Genomic DNA, 22,531 nt, shown 5'->3' with positions numbered 1-22,531 from the left:
ATAGTCACATTTGAAGGGGATAAGCATTGGGAATTGCATACCGTATGTAGGCACCACTTGTTTTGCACCATTTCAAGCACCTGAGATCAATGATCCATGTCACCTCCATCCATGAAGCCTATGTTAATTTGTAGTTGCCAACATTTGCACACACTAAAAACTACAGTACTTACTTGACATTGTTATACAGATGGGGTAGGTCCCATCTTGGCAGGGGATGGCGCTGGCGTCGCCAGCCGCCATCCCCCGCCAGCGCCATGGCGATGGTAAGAAGGGGACGCGCGCGCACGAGAGGCGCGCGCGTCCCCTTCCGACGGCGCTTCCATCCGTTCCCCCGGGTCCCCGCCGGCTTGCCGGCGGTAACCCGGGGTCCCCGCCGCCTGCCCGCATCCCCCCCTAACCCTGTCCGTCTCCCTGAGGCGGAGACGGACAGGGTTTCCGTCGCGCTGGCGACGGAGACTGAGACGCGCGTGCGCGTGAGACGCACGCGCGTCTCAGTGTATTCGCTGGCGCGGCTGCTGGCGGGTCGCCAGCGCAGACGTTCTGGCGATCCGCCAGCCAGGATGGGACCTGCCCCATCTGTAGGTGTTATCATGTTGGCAGCCATAAAGTATGCTGTGGTGGGGTAGCTTTCAGGTGTTGGCCATTAGTGTTGGTCTGCTTCTGGGCAATTAACATGGACAGGGAAAAATGTAATGTTACCAATGTATGTGTGTTACAGGTTCCCCATTACTATTCATTGTACACACACAAATTACCTGTGAAATGCTGCAGGATCATCCGTGTACGAACCACATCCCCCCTCCGTGTACTTCGCACTACAACATCAGTAGTTTGAGCTTCCTGCACGACTGCTGCAGGGGCCACATCGACATAATTTGGTTGACCCAAAGCTATGTTATGCAGCATGCAGCAAGCCTGGACAACCAAAACCACTTTGGCAGGGTGGTATAGCAGTGTACCTGCTGACCTGTCCAAACACCGAAATCGGCTTTTCAGCACCCCAAAGGTGCGTTCCACTACATTGTGGGTAGCAATATGTGCAGCGTTGTAGCAGTGCTGTGCAGGGCTTTGTGGGTTCCGCAGAGGTGTCATGAGCCACGAATGACACCCATATCCTGAGTCACCTAACATGTAAAGGGATTTGTGTGGTCACATATCATGTGGGTTATTGGTACATAATAGTAGCAGTCTATACTACATTGTTTGGCCCAGAGGCGTAACTAGTATTCTGTGGGCCCCATAGCAAAAAAAAAGTAAGCCCCCCCCCCCCATTATCATTACTACAGTGTTGTAGAGCAGGAGGGGGGTTGTAGAGGAGGAAAGGGGGATGTAGAGGAGGAGATGGAGTGTATAGAAGGAAAGGGGGTGTATAGAAGGAAAGGGGGATGTAGAGGAGGAGATGGAGTGTATAGAAGGAAAGGGGGTGTATAGAAGGAAAGGGGGTGTAGAGAAGGAGATGGGGTTGTAGAGGAGATGGGGGGTGTAGAGCAGGAGAGGGTGGTTCTAGAGGAGGGTTGGACAGGAGAGGGTGGTGGGTAGAGAAAGAGAGGGGTTGTAGGAGTGGGGTTGTAGTGGAGGGATAGCAGGGGTTTGAAAATCAGTGACAGCCATTAATCCCCTCCTTCCCCTCAGTCTTAGTGCATGTACCTCCAGATGTGCTTCTTCTGTGCGGGGCCTCCTACTCCGATCTCCAGCGTGAGGCCTCCTTCCCACGGTGCCAGGTTTCCTCCTCATATAGCACTGTGCCTCCTCCTCCCCGCGATCCCCGGTGCGGTGCCTCCTCTCTGCAAACCCTGGAGCGGTGCCTTCTCCCTGCGATCCCCAGCGCGGACTTCCTCCTCCCTTAGATCCCCGGCATGGGCTTCTTCCTCCTTGCGGTGCGCAGCGCGGGCTCCTCCTCCCTGCAATCCCGGGAGCTGTCTTGGGCCGGCTCTCTGTCAGTGTTGTTCGTGCAGCTCTGTTGAGAGAGGCGCTAGAGAGATGCAGCCCTGTGCTGCCAGCGCCGTGTCTCGTGCACACGCTCTACAGAGCTGCACAAGTTCAAAACTGATGGAGCCAAGACAGCGCAGCAGCCACTGCGCACAACTTAATAAAAAAAATAACAACTTCAGGAGGGTGCAGGGGAATGCCTGCTGGGCCCTCGGGCCCCCCAAGCCGCCGGGCCCCATAGCAGCTGCATCCCCTGCACCCACTGTAGTTACGCCACTGGTTTGGCCTGGTATAAACAATTACAACAGAAATGACTCTTGATTAGAAGGTTGCACACATGGATGTTAAAGGTAAAGACATAGGTAAGCAAACAGCATGTAAACAGTGGTAAGTGACTTACCAAGTAGCCAGCCCTCTGGCATGGTGTGGTTGTGGAAACGGTCCCAGAGAGCTGAGTGCCGCAGGATATAGGCATCATGGCAGTTCCCGGGGTAGCCTGCAGCCACACTGAGAATTCTGAGGTTGGCATCGCAGACCACCTGCACATTGAGGGAATGTCTGCCCCTGCGATTCACATAGACATGCTCCCTCACGTGCGGGGCCCGAATCCCAATGTGGGTGCAGTCTATGGCTCCCAGCACATTTGGAAATGCTGAGAGCCGATAGAATGCCACCTTCAGGTCCTGCCACTCGGACTCACAACGTGGGAATGTGATATATGTGCGCCACAGCTTCTTCAATGCATTTAACACTTGAGAAAAATGTTTAGAGAAAGTGGCTTGTGACACCCCAAAGGCCCATGAGCTCACAGACTGAGTGGAGCCTGTGGCAAACAAGTGGAGGGCGCACATTAATTTCTGCAGCCCAGACACTGCATAGTTGGCCCCCCCACAAGGGTCCAAATCATCTCTCACCTGCTCATATAAGTTCAACAGGTTCTGTCGGTTCAACCTAAACATGTCCACCACCTGTTGATCAGAGAGGGAGTCCAGGTACACCCTAGCACGGTACCGACGAGAAGCACAGAGTGGTCGGGGTACCTGGATCTGGTGGGCAGCAGCAGCATCCCTCCTGCGTAGCTCCTCCAAACGCCCCAGCTCACACACTAGCACCTCCAGTCCACTCTGCAAAATGTCCATCTCAAACAGCCTCACAGGTGTCCATAATCATGTGGGAGTATATGTAGGGGAGTTAGTAAGTGGTATGTGGGTCACCTGTGAGAGATTTAACCGTTTCTACGCTCAAATGCTGGCGATTTTAAGCAAATCGCCACCCTGTACTTGGTCTGTTTTGGTTTTGGGGAAAAATCGCATTTTGCTGGCGATTTCCAAATGCGGCAGACATTAAATGAGCGATTTGTATCTTTTTCAATGGGAAAACATCTGGATGCGATGTTGTAAATCGCCACTTCAGAAAGTGCGAATTAGCGGCAAAAAGTGCGATTTATGCCGCGATTGGCCACCCATTAAGTAGTCGATTTGGGGAAAAAAAACAAAAACGGCCGTTTTTGCGATATAAATCGCCAAAAACCCAACAACGATCTCTAATAAATGTCACCCATGGTAGCCCAGAAGCACCCCACAGTGTATGCAAGTGTATATGAAACGTTTAAGTCATGTGTAAACTCCTGGGGACTGATGGTACACCCCACTCTCTCTGCTGACCCCAAATAACCGCTAAGGTGGAGAGGGTGAAGGGTACTATCAAGAACAAACTGGGTAAAGTTATAGCTGAAAGAGAATTGCTATGGCCAGGGGCACTGCCCATTGTGCTGCATAGTAGTAGAATCACTCTCAGAACTCCACCTCATTTGTCCCCATCAAAACATTGCTTGGCTGGCAGCCACACGTTATGATAACCCCACAAGAAGATCCTAGACTCAACCACGAACTGACCCTTGTTTCAAGTACAACACCAATGTTGTATCCACCCCTGGGAAAAAGGCAGCCAAAAGGACTTTGTTGGCATCTGTTGTGAACTGTCATAACCTTGAATCAGGAGATTTTGTTGTTTCCCATGATTTGCCATATACAGGTTGCTTGATAGACCATTGAAGAGAACCACCCCAAGTCTTGTTGACCAGCACTACCTCAATAACAAAGTCGCAGAGAGAGAGAGATTCGGGTACGTTCGTCCTACTGCCAAAAGACCAGAAACCCAGAAGGTCCTTACACTAAGAGCGAAAGAATGAAATCGCTAGAGGCATCATTTCGGGAGGACTGGAGAGCAGCTAAGGTCAAGCAACCTGTACAAGCTACAAAAAGGACTGTGACAAACCCCACTGGTAACAGGTTGGAAGGATCATTAACAAGTTTTTTATTTTTTTTTCTCCTTCATTATTATGGGTCCTATTTTTGCTTCCCCCCCCTACTATCCGTTCTTGTCCCCAAAGTCAAGGATACTGCTTTCGCACTGCTGCCAGGTATTGGGCAGATGATACAGAGTTCTGAGAGTGTGTTACCCGACCCAGTTTAGGTCAAGATAGAATCTCTAAGCTTGATACGTTGCCCAGGACCGGAGGTTGGTAAGGAGGTTTGATAGCGATAATACCAGCATACTCAAAGCATACCAGAACGTGAGACAACAGAGAACCCAAGGGTCTGGTGTGTGTGTGTGACCCTAGAACCACAACTAATGCCTACCAAAGGATGCCATATCTGTAACATGTATATAGTGTAAACTCCCTTGTTTTTATTTTTATCCTAAATCTGTATATTATCCTTTGTCACCCTGAGTAAATTGTAAGATAAATGTGGCCCCTCGTTTATCCATAATCCAGGATTGGCCAAGAGCAGATGGTTTACTCCCCTTTTATGTTCGATTCATAGATCCCAAATTGTTCTGTTAGGATTATGAATTTCTGTGTTTTTGGGAAAAAATTTGTACTGTGACAGTTTTGTATTTACTGTCAAAGGGTGGACAGTTAAAGTCGAGTTACACACACGCCATTTTAGGATAGTATGGCCGCCATTTTGGTTCGCAGAGTTGCGCAAATAAAGTATAATACCCGAGTCTGTGTAACAAAGTGGATCAGAAGCGCAGCCATAAGCCATACTAATACACATAAATTCATAATATCACACTAACACAAAATAAAATATAGTTAATTAAAGGTTTAGTACGCTACACATAGTTTAATTAGAAATACACATTTTGTTTCTGTACATGTTTGGTATCTTTATGTTCTGTGTCCCGTGCGCAGCATTCCGGTCGCAGCCAAATATTCGCAAGTCCTATGGTTTGATAATTACGGACAAAATACTTATTATATGTACTTTTGCCATGTGTCCTGTGTAAGACAACGGAATCAAGTTGTAACCAGTTCTTGTTGCTGATTTATGACCCTGACGACGATGCTAACAAACAAAGGACACCAAAGTACCCTCCCCCCTGCACCAATCCAAACCAGGTGCATTACCTTGCCCCAATCACTGAAGAATGGACATTTGAACCCTTGACCAATCGTAAGGGCCTTTGACCCCCCTTCTTGGCCCCTTTAAAAAAGCTATCCCTGAACTGGCTCGGTCACTTTGGCACTGCATCTCTCCCTACTTCTTGACCGGGCTAAGTTCAGTTTGAACATAGCGAGCTCCGACCGGACTGCGCTGCGATATTCTCTTTACGGTAACATTTGTATCCCTGTTTGTTCAATGTGGCTGATTATATTATGTATCTGTTTCTGTTCCCTTGTTAGTTTAAGGTATACTTATTATTGTTAGTTTAACTGTATCAAGTGTAACACTGTGTTCTTACTTTCTGTAATCCCCTAGGGACTAAATACACTATTTGGAGAATCTATCTCCTCACTTTGTTATATCTTTGTCTCGTCTATTATTCGCATCTAGCGATAAGGTGTATTACGGACATTGTCCATAAAAGGTATTCGCAGTTTAAGTACTGCGAAGGGATTTCTTATTACTGGAACTGATCCAGCATGTACAATACACGGAAAAGGTCCGCTACACTGCGCTACACTTTGTTCGCACGTAGCTAGAGATAAAGGGTACGCAAGTTACGGAAAGAGTACGTAAATTGCGCATTTCACTTATTGTTCTTCTGGTTATATTAATATAGATTTTAACACATGTTACATATTTGAATCCACAAGAACAATACAATGAGACAAATGCATACAGAAACAATTATGGAAAACAACTACAATTAATGAAAAACAGATAGGAAAAACATAATAGGAATACAATTAACTAAATTTAGAACTTTGCCCACCCAGGAGAGTTTTAGTCAAAGTAAAAATTCAATTGAAACAATGGGATAACAGGATTATTACTGGATAGCATTCTACACTGAGTAAATTATATTTTAGAACACTGTCAGGTGGGGGGAAGCAGGGTTAGGTATGTACTCAATGTTGGTCGTTAGGTCCGTTCAGTCTAAAACAGCATATTTTCGGCCTGAAAAAAAAGTCTAGTTGATTTAGACTATTCAATGTCATTTTTTCTAGACAGTCTATAGCATTTCGCCTGTCAAATCCTTTCATTTGCCTCGCCTGTCTAATACCATTTTTAAACCAGAACTGCCGGGTCACACCCGGGTTTTTGGACTTGGATGCAGTTGTTCCGTTTATACTGGCGTCCCCCGGCATTTTGTCTGTAGCGCCAATAACCCTGGTCAAGACTCTGGCGTAAAAAGGGTATAAATTAGTTATTCAGAATTTTTGTTGCAAATTGTCTAAACTCAGTAATGTTAATATGATTCAGCCTAAGTTTATCTCTCCTTATCACCCTTGGATTTATCTCTTGTTTAAGCTTAATACATCAGCCCAATTATCCCATGCATATCAACTTTTCCATAAGCCCTGTACCCATTGTTTTGGTCAAAAAATGAAAATTCAAAAGTTCCTCTTTTTGTGCTTTAAACTTTAGGTACACATCCAAAATGTATTACTGAGTTGAAAGAAGTTGATTCTGGTGAATGGTTTTTAAACCAGTTTCAAATATTATCCCATGCTTATGACCTTTTTGGTCAAAAAATGGAAATTCAAAAAGTTTATTTTTTCTGCTTTAAACTTTCGGTACACATCCAAAATGTTTTACTGAGTTGAAAGAAGTTGATTCTGGTGCATGGTTTTGAAGCCGCAGTTAGAAAAATTATCCCATGCATATGAACATTTCCATAAGCCCCAGACCTATTGTTTTGGTCAAAAAATGAAAATTCCAAAAAAAGGTTCCTCTTTTTCTGCATTAAACTTTAGGTACACATCTAAACTGTATTACTAAGTTGAAAGAAGTTGATTCTGGTGCACGGTTTTGAAACCGCAGTTAGAAGTAGAAGTAGAATTTGGGGGATATTCACATTTGTTCGGTCCGCCGTGCATTCGCACGGAGGACCGATGTTGCGCATGTACAGACATAGGGTGCGTGCACCCACGGTGAAATTTTGGTTCGCCAGGTGCACACACCCATGACGGCGTGCGGGGGTTGGAAAAGGGTGGCCGGGGGGGGGGGGGGGGGGCTGGGGGGAGTGGCAGGGGGACACACAGGGCTGCACCATTACCATTTGGGAACACTGGGCGTTCTCATGGGATCCAGTAAGTAGAAGTGGAAATCCTCACCCACTTGTATTGTATGTGTACTGGACCTTATAGGAGGTGGCATTCCTCCAAGGCGGTTTCCTTGCCGCAGTAAAGTGTATGGTGTCTGGGCTCACGAGGAGATAACACTCCTACAAGCTTGTTTTCTTGCCGGTGTTGGGAGTATGGAGTACTTGATGGTGGAGGAGCAACAACAATGGGATTTCAAATGAATGGTAGTTCTCCACAAATCCTATAATATCCTCAGGTGGAGACAATGGGTAGAAAATCCGGAGCAAGAAACTGTGTGGTGCACCTGCAGGAACAACTCATGGGTTTTGCTGTTCTCTGCAGCTTTCTCAAAGGTGACTTTTTCTGTGCAGGGGTAGGGTTTAAATACCTTCAAAACAAGCACTATGCCACACACCTGATGTAAGCAATTAGGGCCAGATGCACTAAGCTTCAAAAGTGATACAATTGAGAGTGATAAAGAACCAACCAATCAGCTCCTGCCTGACATTTTTCAAACACAGTCTGTGACATGGCAGGTAGGAGCTGATTGGCTGGCTGTTTATCACTCTCCATTTTATCACTTTTGAAGCTTAGTGCATCTGGCCCTCTGTTTGCAATTCACCCCAATTTCTGTTAAAACAATGTGATAAAAGAATTCATGGATAAGTTGGAGACTGACCTACTGTACTTACATTTAATAAATATTCACCCAAAAAACTTTATGTGCGGGTGAATAACTAATTTTATAATTATCATCCTCGGTTTCCATTTCCATAAGTCTAGTCTGTTCGGCACTTTCGGTGAGTGGAACACTCACACGTGGAAAAAGGTTCAGGTTATTGACCTGTGCACGGGAGGCTGTTGTTGCACAGGCACCTACTGCTGCCTGCCTGCTCCCATCGCTGACCAGCCCGCCACCCTTAAGGTGCCTAACAGCCTATAGATGCCCACCTGCCTGGCGTTGACACCCTGTGTACCTGTGCCCCACCCTGCTGCTCTGCTTTCCCGGGTTTCCCTTTTCAGTGGAAAAGGGATGAACCAGGGAAAACAGGGCAGTGGAATGTGGGACCGCGGAGGGATCCACCAAAATCCCAGGTGTGTGACCCGGGATTGGGGTGGAAAAACAGTATAATAGTTAACTTTTTTTAATGAAGGAACTTTGTAAATGTTTTTGTAATGCTAAGCACACTCACTTTAATGCACTTATTTTACGGTACTTGTGTAATATCTGGGCGCCCGATTTTTTCATCACATCGCATCGCATGCAATATAGTGGCATACAATTAATGCAATGCGATTTTTCATGTAAAGACCCGATTTTTAATTGGATAGTCACCCATGGGCGATTTGATACCCCCACTATCCAACTACGCATGGAGTTGATTTTATTTAGTGTGGCGAGCGCAGCGAGGGGACGCAGAATACATGTAAAGTAATCCGCGTCCCTTTGCGGGGCTCGGTGGCTCGCTGCGCTTGCCACACTATATAAAATCAACTCCATGAGTAGTTGGATAGTGGGGATATGAAATCACCCATGGGTGACTATACAATAAAAAATCGGGTCTTTACAATGAAAAATCGCATCGCATCGCCTTAAGTAGTGGCATGCAATGAAAAAATCGGGCACCCAGATAATACATAAGTACCTATTTTACTTTCTGTCTTCTACATGGCAGCCATTGGTGACTTGCCGGAGGTAGAGGGAATGCTGGGATGAGTAGTGTGATTGCCCTGACCTGCATATAGCTCTGTGGAACATACCGCACCACCATCTGATGAACCAAGAGATCTTTTGCTTAAGCAAACTGTAGATAAATGGCATCCAGTATTTGGTGAACACCCCTTTCTAATATGTGCATAATTCAAGCCATTAGATGCATTACAGTTTCCTTGTCCACATCTTAAAAATATATAATGCAATGTATGTTAGTTTTGGTTTCCTATTAAACTGGGTCTGTTCCTTAGTTTTGTAACATAACAACGCCCACTGTTCATATTATGCCACATTACAGTGCCGCCTGTTTATAATATACCACACTATAGTACCTACAATTTATATTGTGTAACATTACAGTGTCCCAGTTGACATTATGTAACATTGTAATGCCCTTTAGTTCATTTTGTACCACATTATAATGAATAGTTCCAGTGGTATAACTAGATATACTGTAGGTCCAAATGCAAATGTTTGTAAGGACCCCTATGTATTTACCAATGGTGAAAAAGGTATATAACACATGAAACTGTGACAGGGAAGATGGCCCCTCTCAGCTCTGGGCCCCATAGCAGCTGCCCTCCCTGCACCTATGGTAGCTACACCCTGTATATAACACATGTAACTGTGACAGGGAAGGTGGCCCCTCTCAGCTCTTGATCCCCATAGCAGCTGCCCTTCCTGCACCTATGGTAGCTACACCCTGTATATAACACATGTAACTGTGACAGGGAAGGTGGCCCCTCTCAGCTCTGATCCCCATAGCAGCTGCACTCCCTGCACCTATGGTAGCTATACCCCTGTATATAACACATGTAACTGTGACAGGGAAGGTGGCCCCTCTCAGCTCTGGGCCCCATAGCAACTGCACTCCCTGCACCTATGGTAGCTACACCCTGTATATAACACATGTAACTGTGACAGAGGTGGCCCCTCTCAGCTCTGGGCCCCATAGCATCTGCATCCCCTGCACCTATGGTAGTTACACCCTGTATATAATAACACATGTAACTGTGACAGGGAAGGTGGCCCCTCTCAGCTCTGGCCCCATAGCAGCTGCACCTCCTGCACCTATGGTAGCTACACCCCTGTATATAACACATGTAACTGTGACAGGGAAGGTGGCCCCTCTCAGCTCTGGGCCCCATAGCAGCTGTACTCCCTGCACCTATGGTAGCTACACCCCTGTATATAACACATGTAACTGTGACAGGGAAGGTGGGCCCTCTCAGCTCTGGGCCCCATTTTGCTGCTATGGGGGCATGACCCAGAGGCTCTGTGAGCCTCTAGCCATGCCCCCAGCCCCCTGGCTGCGGGAATAGACGCTGTGCGCATGCGCACAGTGTTTATTCCCCGCTGCTTAGCAGCCGACAGGGGGGACTCCCAACAGCCCCCCCCCTCACCGCGGGACACTGCTGGCCGCGGGAGGGACAGCGGGACAGGCCTTGATAATCGGGACTGTCCCGCTGTAATCTGGACTGTTGGGAGGTATGCACCCCTGTATATAACAAATGTAACTGTGACAGGGAAAGTGGCCCCTCTCAGCTCTGTGCCCCATAGCAGCTGCACCCCCTGCACCTATGGTAGCTACACCCTGTATATAACACATGTAACTGTGACAGGGAAGGTGGCCCCTCTCAGCTCTGTGCCCCATAGCAGCTGCACCCCCTGCACCTATGGTAGCTACACCCCTGTATATAACACATGTAACTGTGACAGGGAAGGTGGCCCCTCTCAGCTCTGATCCCCATAGCAGCTGCACTCCCTGCACCTATGGCAGCTACACCCTGTATATAACACATGTAACTGTGACAGGGAAGGTGGCTCCTCTCAGCTCTGGCCCCATAGCAGCTGCACTCCCTGCACCTATGGCAGCTACACCCTGTATATAACACATGTAACTGTGACAGGGAAGGTGGCCCCTCTCACCTCTGTGCCCCATAACAGCTGCACTCCCTGCACCTATGGTAACTACACCCGGTATATAACACATGTAACTGTGACAGGGAAGGTGGCCCCTCTCAGCTCTGGACCCATAGCAGCTGCACCTCCTGCACCTATGGTAGCTACACCCCTGTATATAACACATGTAACTATGACAGGGAAGGTGGCCCCTCTCAGCTCTGGGTCCTATAGCAGCTGCACTCCCTGCACCTATGGTAGCTACACCCCTGTATATAACACATGTAACTGTGACAGGGAAGGTGGCCCCTCTCACCTCTGTGCCCCATAGCAGCTTAACCTATGCAGGGCTGGTGCAAGGCACCGGAGCGCCCCAGGCGAGTCGGGGTGGGGGCGCCCCGGTGCCGGGGTACCTGTTGCGCCGTCTGGGGAGTGGGCAGGGGTTCCAGGCTGGCGTCTGACAGGAGCCAGCCCTGCAGTGGTGTCCTCAGGGCCGCCGAGAGGCAGGGGGGGGCGGGTACATTTTACCTGGGCCCGGGCCTGCCAGGGGGACCCGGGTCCGGACTCACACTTTAAAATATATTTTTTGGGCTGCGGGTGCGTAGGGAGGACAAGTACCTGTCCGCCCGTCCGCCCATGTGTCCGGCCACCCGCCGTCAGCTGCGGCTTCCCCTGTCTGTCCTTCCCCTGCACACGGAGAGACAGACGCTAGAAGTCATAGTTCACCTCTAGCGTCTGACAGGAAGCACAGCTCTGCACTTCCTGGTAACGCTGCCGGGCTGTGCTCCCTGTCAGAGATGCTGGAAGTGAAAAATGACTTCTAGCGTCTGTCTCTCTGTGCGCAGGGGAAGGCAGGGTAAAGCAGGGGGCAGCAGCAGCTGACGGGCAGTTGGCTGGGCACATATTAACCCCTTGGCAACGAGCTAGAACCCCTGGCAATGGAAATAACCCCCCCTGGCAACGAGCAAGAACCCCTGGCAAATAATATTAACCCCTTGGCAACATTTAAAAACCCCTTGGCAATGCGCAAGAACCCCTGGCAATGGACATTAACCCCCCCTTGGCAACGAACAAGAACCCCTGGCAATGTACATTAACCCCCCTTGGCAATGAGCATTAACCCCTGGGAACAAATATAAACCCATTGGTAACAAGCAATAACCCCATGCAATGTATATTAACCCCTTGGCAACGAGCAAGAACCCCTGGCAACGGACACATACCCTCCAACATGGCCCATTCCATTAGGTACAAAATGCTCTGTTCCTGGACTTCCCTGCCAGTGGCAGTTACAGAGGTTGGAATCCAGCACAGTCCAATATTCAAAGAGGGGGGGTTGTCACATCAACGTCAGTGATGTCTGGGGTGGCAGTAGGTGTGACTCCCCTTTTTGAATATTGGACTGTGCTGCAGGCTCATATCTGTAACTGCCACTGGCAGGGAAGTCCAGGAACAGAGCATTTTGTACCTAATGGAATGGGTCATGTTGGAGGGTATGCGGACATTAACCCCCCTCTTGGCAGCGAGAAAGAACCCCTGGCAACGGACATTAACTCCCCTTGACAACAAGCAATAACCCCTGGCAATGCATATTAACCCCTTGGCAACGGACATTAACTCCCTTGGCAACAAGCAGGTAATTTATAATGTATTAGAAGCCTTACTGTGGGGGGCAACGTGGTGTGGCATAGTCAGTGTGTATCAATTTTTGTGTGACATCCCATTTTTTTGGGACGGTCCTGTGGGAATTAGACACTGGCCATGCCCTCACAGCGACAAAACTGAGTGATATTGGTGTACCGGCCCCAAGATTTCTGTTGCCATCCCTTACATAGAAACGACCTTCTAAACCTACTTTGTCTCTGTCCCTGCGTCCCCACCATCTCTGTCCCGACCGTCTGGTCCTTCGTCACCACCGTCTCTGTCCCTGTATCCCGCCATCCCGCTCTATGCACCTTTGTCCCCGCCATCTCTCTCCCTGCATCCCCACCATTCCTCTCACTCTCCCTGAATTTTGACTCAATCTGTGTGGAATAATTTGAATTTTGTGTCATTCCATGTGAATTTTGTCTCATTCTGTGTAGCATAATGTGTAAGGGGCAAGTGTAAGGGGTCTACTATTGTGTTGCATAAAGTGTATATGGTGTGGTACACACCCCTATATCCTTTAATGGCCACACCTCTTTTCTGTCGCTTGCCACTCCAGGGGGGCCCCGTGACGCTGTTGTACCGGGGCCCAGGATTTCTCTTGGCGTCCTTGCCGCACGGGTACCTCCTGTGGTGCTGAGTATAAAGCTGGCGGCGGTGGGGGGTCCCTTCAGTGAATAAGAAATAACTAGCGCTATGCGGCGGCGCGGGAAGCGCTTCTGTTTTGAAAACACTGGCCTCACGGCGCACGCTGATTGGCTGAGATTCAGCCAATCAGCGTGCGCCGTGTGGCCAGTGTTTTCAAAACATAAGCGCTTCCCGCGCCCCCGAATATCGCTAGTTATTTCTTATTCACTGAAGGGACCCCCCACAGCCGCCTGCTTAAGCTTTATACTCAGCGCCGCAGGAGGTACCCGCGCGGCAAGGACACCACTGCAGGCTTCTGTCAGAAGCCGGCATGGACTCCCTTTGCACGGGGGGTGAGGGGCGAACTGTTGCCCTCCAGTGGCCGGCGCCCTAGGCAAGACCTGCCTAGTGGTGGCGCCTGCCCTGAAACCTATGGTAACTATACCCTTGCATTCTGAAAGCAAAGTATACAGTATGGATCAGTTGCTTCCTGCAATACTACTAGTATAGTCTGTGTGCTGCATTTCTTTGTATTTACTGACCTCTAGTGGTTTCCTTTTGAAATACATGTTATAAACAAACCGAGGCAGACATGAGAGAAAAAAAAGTCAGAAATATACATACTGTAGGTACCCATAAACAACTCAACTATATGTACACGTATGTGTTTGCTAAATGAAGATAAAATTATAATTGGGATACAAAAATACCAATTTGTAGTGTCCTTGTTTAATTTTAGCTATATTTGTTAAGTTGGTAAAAATATTATCACATACATATGAATATTTCAAAAAGTTCCTCTTTTTCTGCTTTAAACTTTAGGTGCACATCCAAAATGTATTACTAAGTTGAAAGAAGTTGATTCTGGTGCAAGGTTTTGAAACCACAGTTAGAAATATTATCATATGCATATTATTATTATTTTATTTATAAGGCGCCACCAGTGGTGCAATTGAGGCGGTACAAGGTGGTACGGCATACCGCTATATCCTAAAACGCCGGTACCCCGTACCGCTATAAGTAAACCACGGGCAGCGCAGTGACTTCATTGCGCCGGCGCGTCCTGCGTGCCGCATCGGCGCTTAACATCTTCAGAGGACGTCACCGCGGCAGGGACCATTTGGCGCCGGCGGGAATCCACTGCAGCCTGTGACGCAGCAAACGGGAGGGGGACAGTCGGCGGCCGCCTGAGATGCAGTGTAGCCGCGCCCGCGCTTAGTATATTAGTACAGTATCTCTGTAAGTATGGCTGCTAGGCTAGCCTAGTGCCTTTGTGACTTACTGTAAGCCCAGAAATATATATGTATTAAACATTTCTGCAACGCTGCCTGCACCACACTTCTGGGCCAGTACATACATCTGAGGGGCAGCCAGGGCTGATTACAGGTACAGAATCGGCATTGGTACTTCATGCCTTGGGCAAAGGGGAAAAAAACTTTTTAGGGAGTGATGTGCCAAAATAAATGTAATTCCAAAAGCAGATTTAAAGTTTTATGAAATGTGTTTTATTTTATTTTTTGGCCACCTTGAGTCCTGTTATTCTACCTGAATAAAGAAAAAGAAATTCAATTAAGCTCAGGTTATAAACTGAACTTTATGTTATCTTAAAATTAACCCATAGTATTTTAGTGTAGCCACCCACTCTACCACCTCAATTCAACCCTTACACCCAACTTTGTCAATGAATAGGTTAAAGTACTGTTACAACTCATTTGCAAAGGTAATATAAGTGTGTGTATGTGAGTGTGAGGTAGTGAGTGAATGTAGAGTTTATGCAGAGCTGAGTGCACTCTCCCCATAGTGTATGGATGCGGTGATATGTACAGATGTAGCTGTATGTATATTACATCGCAGCAATTTATAATTTGTGCTGTATAATCAGGTGTGGGGGCAGTGGCGTAGCTACGTTTTGGGCGCCCCCCCGCCGTTAGGGGGGGCGCCCCCCCGGCCGCCGCCCCGCCAAGCACCCCTACCCCGCCGCCCCGCCATCCATGCAAACCCCCCCTCAATCCCCCACAGCCTTACCTATCGCGCTGGTCCCAGTGGCTCCGTTCTTCTGCTGAGGACCACCAGAAAATGGCCGCCCCCATACAGCAGACAGTTTCAGAGAACTGTGTGCTATATGGGGGCGGCCATTTTGTGGTGGTCCTCTGCAGAAGAACGGAGCCGCCGGGACCAGCGAGATAGGTAAGTCTGCGGAGGATTGGGGGGGGAGGGGGGTTTAACTATAGCACCGCAGCCCACAGCGCCCCCACATGCACAGCGCCCCCCGGCGGTGGCGGGGGCTGCGGTGCTATAGTTACGCCGCTGTGTGTGGGGGGGATCTCTTGTCCATCCATTCTGTGCCCAGGTCTGTTCTATGGAGCAGTGCACTGCTCAGGAACACCCTGTATGCTATGTATGGATGCAGCAGTGAGAATAGCAGGGATGGTTAATTGATTTAAAGCAACCACGTGGTATTATATAGCTATAAAATATCATATTTTATTAATAAGTGCTGGAAACGCTTGCACACAGTGCTGGGATGTACACTGAATCAGGGAGATCCACAAAGCTCATAGATCATGGGAAAGCAGAACAGATCACTGCTATGGACAAGGGTTAATGCCTGGTATATACTGTTGTCACAGTAGCCTGGTGTATGCTATTGTCACTGACTGGCATATAGCAGTGGTGTATAATATCAGGGTAATGCCCGGTGCATACTACTGTAACAGACTGGGTATAGGAGTCGTGTATTAATAGGAGCGAACGGCGACTAGCCGGGAGAGACCGTAAACTATAAGGCTGGGCTCCCAAGGCCATGAAGTGCTCCCATTGTCTCACTGTTATCAGGATATGGGCAGGGAGGTAGCAGGAACAGTATAGGGGGGGATTGAAAGAGAGAAATAGGTAGTAGGCGCCTCCCCATGAGAGTAGACCCATATTTAAGGACAGGACAGGTATGGGGGGAGGATCAGAGAGAGCAAGAGGGCACACCGGAAGGATTGTCTTTGTTACTCACCAGCAGCTTTGAATTTCAAAAAAGAAGCAATGGACCGTCCTAAGAGATCCAGAGGAGTGCCAGCGAGATTCAGGGGACCGGAGCAGCAGCCGAAGAGAGCAAGGAGGGCTCCACCAGCAGGAGTTCGGAGATCGGCACCAGGAGCTGTGGAAGGAGCCAGCCTAGAGGAGGAAATAAACGGGAGACAGGACTCAGGCAGCATGCAGCAGCGGCACCGGGGAGAAGCAGCAGCAGCCGGGGCACATACACAGAGTCGGGTAGGAGCATCCCCAGGGCCGTATTTACAGCCAGAGTGTGGCCCATCCCCTCCTTACCCGACTCTGTGTACAGCAGGCACGGAGCGGTGTGTCCCCCCCGCACTCCACCTCCCCCTAATCCTGCTACAGAGGACGCCCGGCTCCCACTGGCATCACAGGGACAGCACCCTGCACCAGACCCCCGCTACTGCCCAGCGCTGAACAGCCGCACTCAGGACTCTGCAACTGACCCCCAGGAGGAGGCAGCGCCATGCACCGGTGGCCAGCGCCCGGCGGCATCCCCCCCGCCGGCCAGCCATTATCCCCAGCCGGCGTCCGCCCCCCCCCCCGGCGGGTCAATAAATCATTCCTCTGAGCTGTGCACCCCATGGGTGAGTACACAGCCGGGGATTCCACACCATCAGGGCGCCCAACATGGCGTCCGTGCCTCTGGAGCACAATCGTCACCCTCCCCCCAGCTGCATTGTTACAGCCACGCTACCCAATCAGCAGCCAGGCACTCGGGAGGGGGCAGGGGAGGGAGCAATCATGTTACTGTGTGCTCAGAGCCCGCCCCTCCCACTGCCTTTCATCCACTCCCCGGCAGGTTACAATATCGGCAACCAGCAGCACAGTCAGCTGCTCCCCCTAGTGGCCAAACAGCAGCATTGCAGGTCTCCCACATAATGCAGAGCAGCTTCTCTCAAATAGATCAAGGGGGGTTGCAGCAACCACCCGCAAGCACACAACCAATCTCAAACCCAGGTCACCTAGGCAGGCTAGCCGCATTAGGTCAGCCCGCACACAACCTTCCCTACCACCCTGGCCACCCCTCCACAGGATGGCCCAGGCAGGGAGCCTTTTCGCAGGCAGCGCCTTGCGCTACCTACCAATTCGGGGCGTTTGGTCATTACACCCAGTCGGGCCACACGCCGCAGCACGCAAACTACCCAGGGCTGCATTACCCACAGCAACCACCCAGCCATATAACATACGGGCCAACCAATAATGCATGGTCCTTCCCTGCTGAACCAGCACAAACAGGCGCAGGGCCACCCGGTAGCATGGCTGCAAATGCCTGGCCACAGACAACCCCCTCGCAATTCACACCTGTGCTTTCCATGCACCAAAATGCACCCATAGCACCAGCTCAATACGCAGGGCCTCAACTCCAAGGTCAGCAGGGGTTTGGGCACAGTCTTAGGCAGGTGGCCACTAACTCGGGGGCTTATCCCCCAATGCCAACCCAGTGGCACTACCCCCAACTCGGACATTCTTGGCAAACAGCACCACCACCTTCCCAGCATCAAGAGACACAGCAAGGTAATGGGCACTCACAGCAGGAAGAAACTACGACCATAAATTGCCCACCCCAAGGTCAGCCAAGCAATACAAAGGATAGCAACACCATGCCAGCAAGCTCAAGCAGGATACCTGCCGGCGAACAAGGGACAGTAAGCATCACCACGCCAGCAAGTGCAAACCTTATACCAGAGGCAGCCGCAACAAGCACTTCCCCGGAGAATGCACAAGGCAGCTCAGAAGTGGACGGGAGCAGTGGTGAGTCAAATGCAGGGTCATCAGACTCTGATTCCGATACAGGAGACATTGATAGTGAGGCAGAGGCAGCCAACCCAGGACAGGCCAAACTCTTTAAAATGCTTAGAAAGATGAGGAAGAGGGAAAAGGACAGCAGGAATAAGAGTAAGAAAACTAAGGCCAAAGAATCAGAGAAGAAGGAATCTCTTACATGTGCCTCCACAATTATTGATAGTGGGGTGCGTAGCGCAGTGTCAAAGGACATAAAAACTGGGAAGTACGTGGACATTTTCGCCATGACAAAGGAAACCAAGAAAGCATATGAGCTGGCAGCTAACAAGGGGCCAGCAGCCGAAGCCGCGTACAAGACGTACAACAGATGGCTAAGTGGGATGTACAAATTTGCAGCATGTTATCTAAAAACCAGGCCTGGGGAGAACATGAATGTGCTGATATATATGAACATGATACACGACATGGTGGAGAACAGCAAGGCAAACACATGGAGGGCTTATGATGAAGCCTTCCGCAAGAAGCACAGTGGCCGGAAGGTGCTTATATTGGTAGAGAAGGATGTAGAGATCTGGCTGCATGTCACACAACCCAAGGAAGAGGAACCGCCCAGTGCACAGGGAAATTGGACAGGGAGGCCTAGTTTTCAGGGGAAAACAAGTGGCAAATGCTTTCGTACAACTGCACCCAGTGCACAAGAGGCCAGCAATGCAGGTTCATGCACGCATGCACTCAATGTGGGAAAGCTCACCCAGCGAAGGAATGCAGTGGAAGGGCAAGTGGTTTCCATGGGCCAAAGTCAGAAGGAGATCAGCGGTTTAAGTAAGGCCATTACTCCAGTGAAATTGGAAGGCATGCTAAAATGGCTGGGGTGGTACGACAATAAGGAGGACGCAGAGTTTTTAAAAATGGGTTTAAACTGCCCATTGAAGGGGAAGTCCTAGGTGCAGTAAAGGCAAAAAATTTAAAGTCCGCCAGCGAATTCCCGCACATAGTGAGAGAGAAGGTCCGCAAGGAGTTGGAAGCAGGGTGCATAGCAGGACCCTTCCCAGAACCCCCTTTTCAGCAGTTAACAGTGTCCCCCAAAGGAGTGGTACCAAAAAAGGCACCTTGAAAATTCAGACTCATCCAACACATGTCTTACCCAGCAGGAAGATCAGTGAATGACGCCTTGGAAAAGCAGCAGTGCAGCGTGGATTACAAGTCGTTTGAAGACGCACTCAGAATAGTGCGCAGCTGCGGGGCAGGGGCCCAATTGGGGAAAATAGATATCGAATCCGCGTTTAGGCTCCTCCCCCTTCACCCCCATAGTCACCGATTCATGGGTCTAAAATTTGAAGGTAATTATTATGTTGACCGTGTATTAATGCCTGGTGCATCCTACTGTCACTGACTGGCATATAGGAGTTGTGTATAACATCAGGGTAATGCCTTCAAGGGTTCAATGTGCACTATGCATGTACAGTCAGGGGCGGATCCAGGATAAAATGACAGGGGGGGCACCATGATAAAAAAGGGTTTGGGTGGGGGAGGGGCTGTATTAGTGGTGCCAGTGTACATGCTAAGAGAGCGGCAGGAGAGGGTGGGAATGGAATTAAAAATAGGCCCTGGCATTTAAAGTACGCAGGTCCACCATGGCGACAAAAGTGAAGGATGTAGTTGTGTGCGCGCCAAAGGCGCGCTCCAGAAAAGGGTGTGTGGCCACTCAATAGGGGGTGTGTCAACACCATATACAACTTCTACACATTATGCAACAAAATACTAGACCCCATTATACTTGCCCCTTACACATGATGCCAAATTGAATGAGCCAAAATTGACATAGTGCCACATGGATTGAGCCAAAATTCAAATAATGCCACATGGATTGTGTCAAAATTCACATAATGCCACATGGATTTAGCCAAAATTTACATAATAACACACACAGATTGAGCCAAAATTCACATAATGCCAAATGGATTGTGTCAAAATTCACATAATGCCACACGGATTGAGCCAAATGCATAAAATGCCTTGCGGATTGAGCCAAAATTCACATTATGCCACATGGATTGAGCCAAAATTCACATAATGCCACACGGATTGAGCCAAAATTTACATAATGCCACACGGATTGAGCCAAAATTCTCATAATGCCACATGGATTGAGCCAAAATTCACATAATGCCACACGGATTGAGACAAAATTCACATAATGCCACATGGATTGAGCCAGAATTCACATAATGCCACACAGATTAAGCCAAAATTCACAATACAATTCATAAACAGGGACATTGTCCACCAAAGGCGCGCATTACACATTTACACCATAATGTCCATTACACGTTAAGTTACATGCCATTATGTCCATTATGTGTTATGCCAAACACCATAATGCCTATTAAAAATTATGCTACATAAGTGCTGCTTCTCTACATGCTCATTGCCAAGGGTTCCATGCTCATTGCCAGAGGTTCCATGCTCGTTGCCATGTGGGATTACATGCTCATTGCCAAGGGGGAATACATGCTCGTGGTAAATGGGGGACAGCCGCCGCCAGGCAGAAGTGATAGCCACTGACAACAGCAGAGCCTGGCTGTATTCAGAGCACTGCAGGTCCCGGCTATTTGAAATAATACCCTTTTCACACCAGAAAATGCGTTCCCAGGTTGGCCCCTTTTACACCAGCCTAGTCCCTGCATTTTCTGGTGTGAGGGGGAGAGAAAACCACCCCTCCCCCCTTTAACCAGTTATCTCATTTAACCGGCTATATCTTCGGAACCAACTGACCCATTTACATGAGACAAGTATTATATTGAATAACTTTTGAGTGGGCTTTGAATGATTTTGGTCCAGTGAAACTGGAACGTTTGGTTCCAGAGTAATCTGCCCTCAAAATCATGAACAGCCATGAAATTACATTTCAAAAATAAAACAATCGGTTTACATGCAATATCTCTGGATCCGATTGACCGATTTGGACCAGCCTGGCATCATATTGAAGGCCCAGCGATTTGGAATTGAATGATATCAACCACAAGCTTCTGTGATGCCAGGGTGGGAACTGGCAGCCGTCGGAACTGGGTGGGGGTCGGAATTGACGGGTCCCATATTATTCTATGGGGAAAAAACGTTACAGGTTTGCCAGTCGATATCTCCGGTTCCCGGGGGGCTAGAGACACGGGGCTGGGCTCGTTGGAAAGCCCTGGTCCTCAGCTACAAAATAAATGACAGGGTGCACGTGCCCGGGTGCCCCCCCCCTGAATCTGCCACTGTGTACAGTCAGGCAGCAAGTGGAGGATGATGTATACAGCCAACCATAACACTCCATGGGCTGGGATCCAGCTGCAATATATGTACCACACTATGTATATCCACACATATAATCCAGGGTTGCCGACTTATAAATGCTCCTCTCCGGGAGAAGCCCGGAGACGAGACTTTCCTTACCCGATCGGGGGGCGGGGCATGACTGTGACGTCATAAAGCCCCGTCCCCATTACGGAAATAGGAGAAATGACTGATCTCTATGGAGGGGGCGGGGCTAAAATGACACAATTGTGCCATTTTAGCCCCGCCCCCTCCTCTGAGACCCGCGGATTGCGGCATTTACATGCCGCGATTCGGGGGGCTCGGGGGGTCCCCCAGATTCCGGGAGGGTTGCCCACCCTTCCGGGGGGCCGGGAGGAGGACCCAATTTTCTGGAGACTCCCGGGAATTCCGGGAGGGTCGGCAATCCTGATATAATCCACGTTCACTGTTAATATGACTCATTTGTGTGGGGAGATGTGATCAAGTACATGACAGAGTTTATGCAGCTGATAATCTATAGAAGGATCTCTATATAAATATAGACACATTCTGTACAATTCTTTTTGCAAGCAGGGAATGTCTACAGCAGTGGTTCCCAACCTTGGTCCTCAAGTATCCCCAACAGTGCATGTTTTTCAGGTCTCTACACAGAATCACAAGTGATATAATTAACTCCACCTGTGGATCTTTTAAAATGTGTCTGAATAATCTGTGCGCCTGCCGGGTGACCTGGAAAACGTGCACTGTTGGGGTACTTGAGGACCAGGGTTGGGAATCACTGCTCTACCGCTCTGGGTCAATATGTTGCTTAATTTTTATAGGGTTCACAAGGTTAATTAATTATCCTGTGCTCCACAGAAAATGACTTTCATAGATTCCTTTTGAAAACAGTAATTTTATTTAAAAAAAATCAATTTAAGTGTAAAAAAATGCAAAAATATATAAACAATCAAATAAAAAAAAAACAGTTCCTTGCAGAAAGATAGGCTCACCGGACCTCTCAGGGACCTTAGATGTTTCAGTGGGATTTCTACTTAGCAGGACAACCTCCTGTGGGCAAGTTATGGCCACATGTTTTC

The sequence above is a fragment of the Crinia signifera genome, chromosome 12 (genome assembly GCF_055691185.1).
Source record: "Crinia signifera chromosome 12, ASM5569118v1, whole genome shotgun sequence".
In the NCBI taxonomy this organism is placed as follows: Eukaryota; Metazoa; Chordata; class Amphibia; order Anura; family Myobatrachidae; genus Crinia; species Crinia signifera.
The sequence above is the reverse complement of the archived record's forward strand: the minus strand, read 5'-3'. Positions refer to the sequence as shown.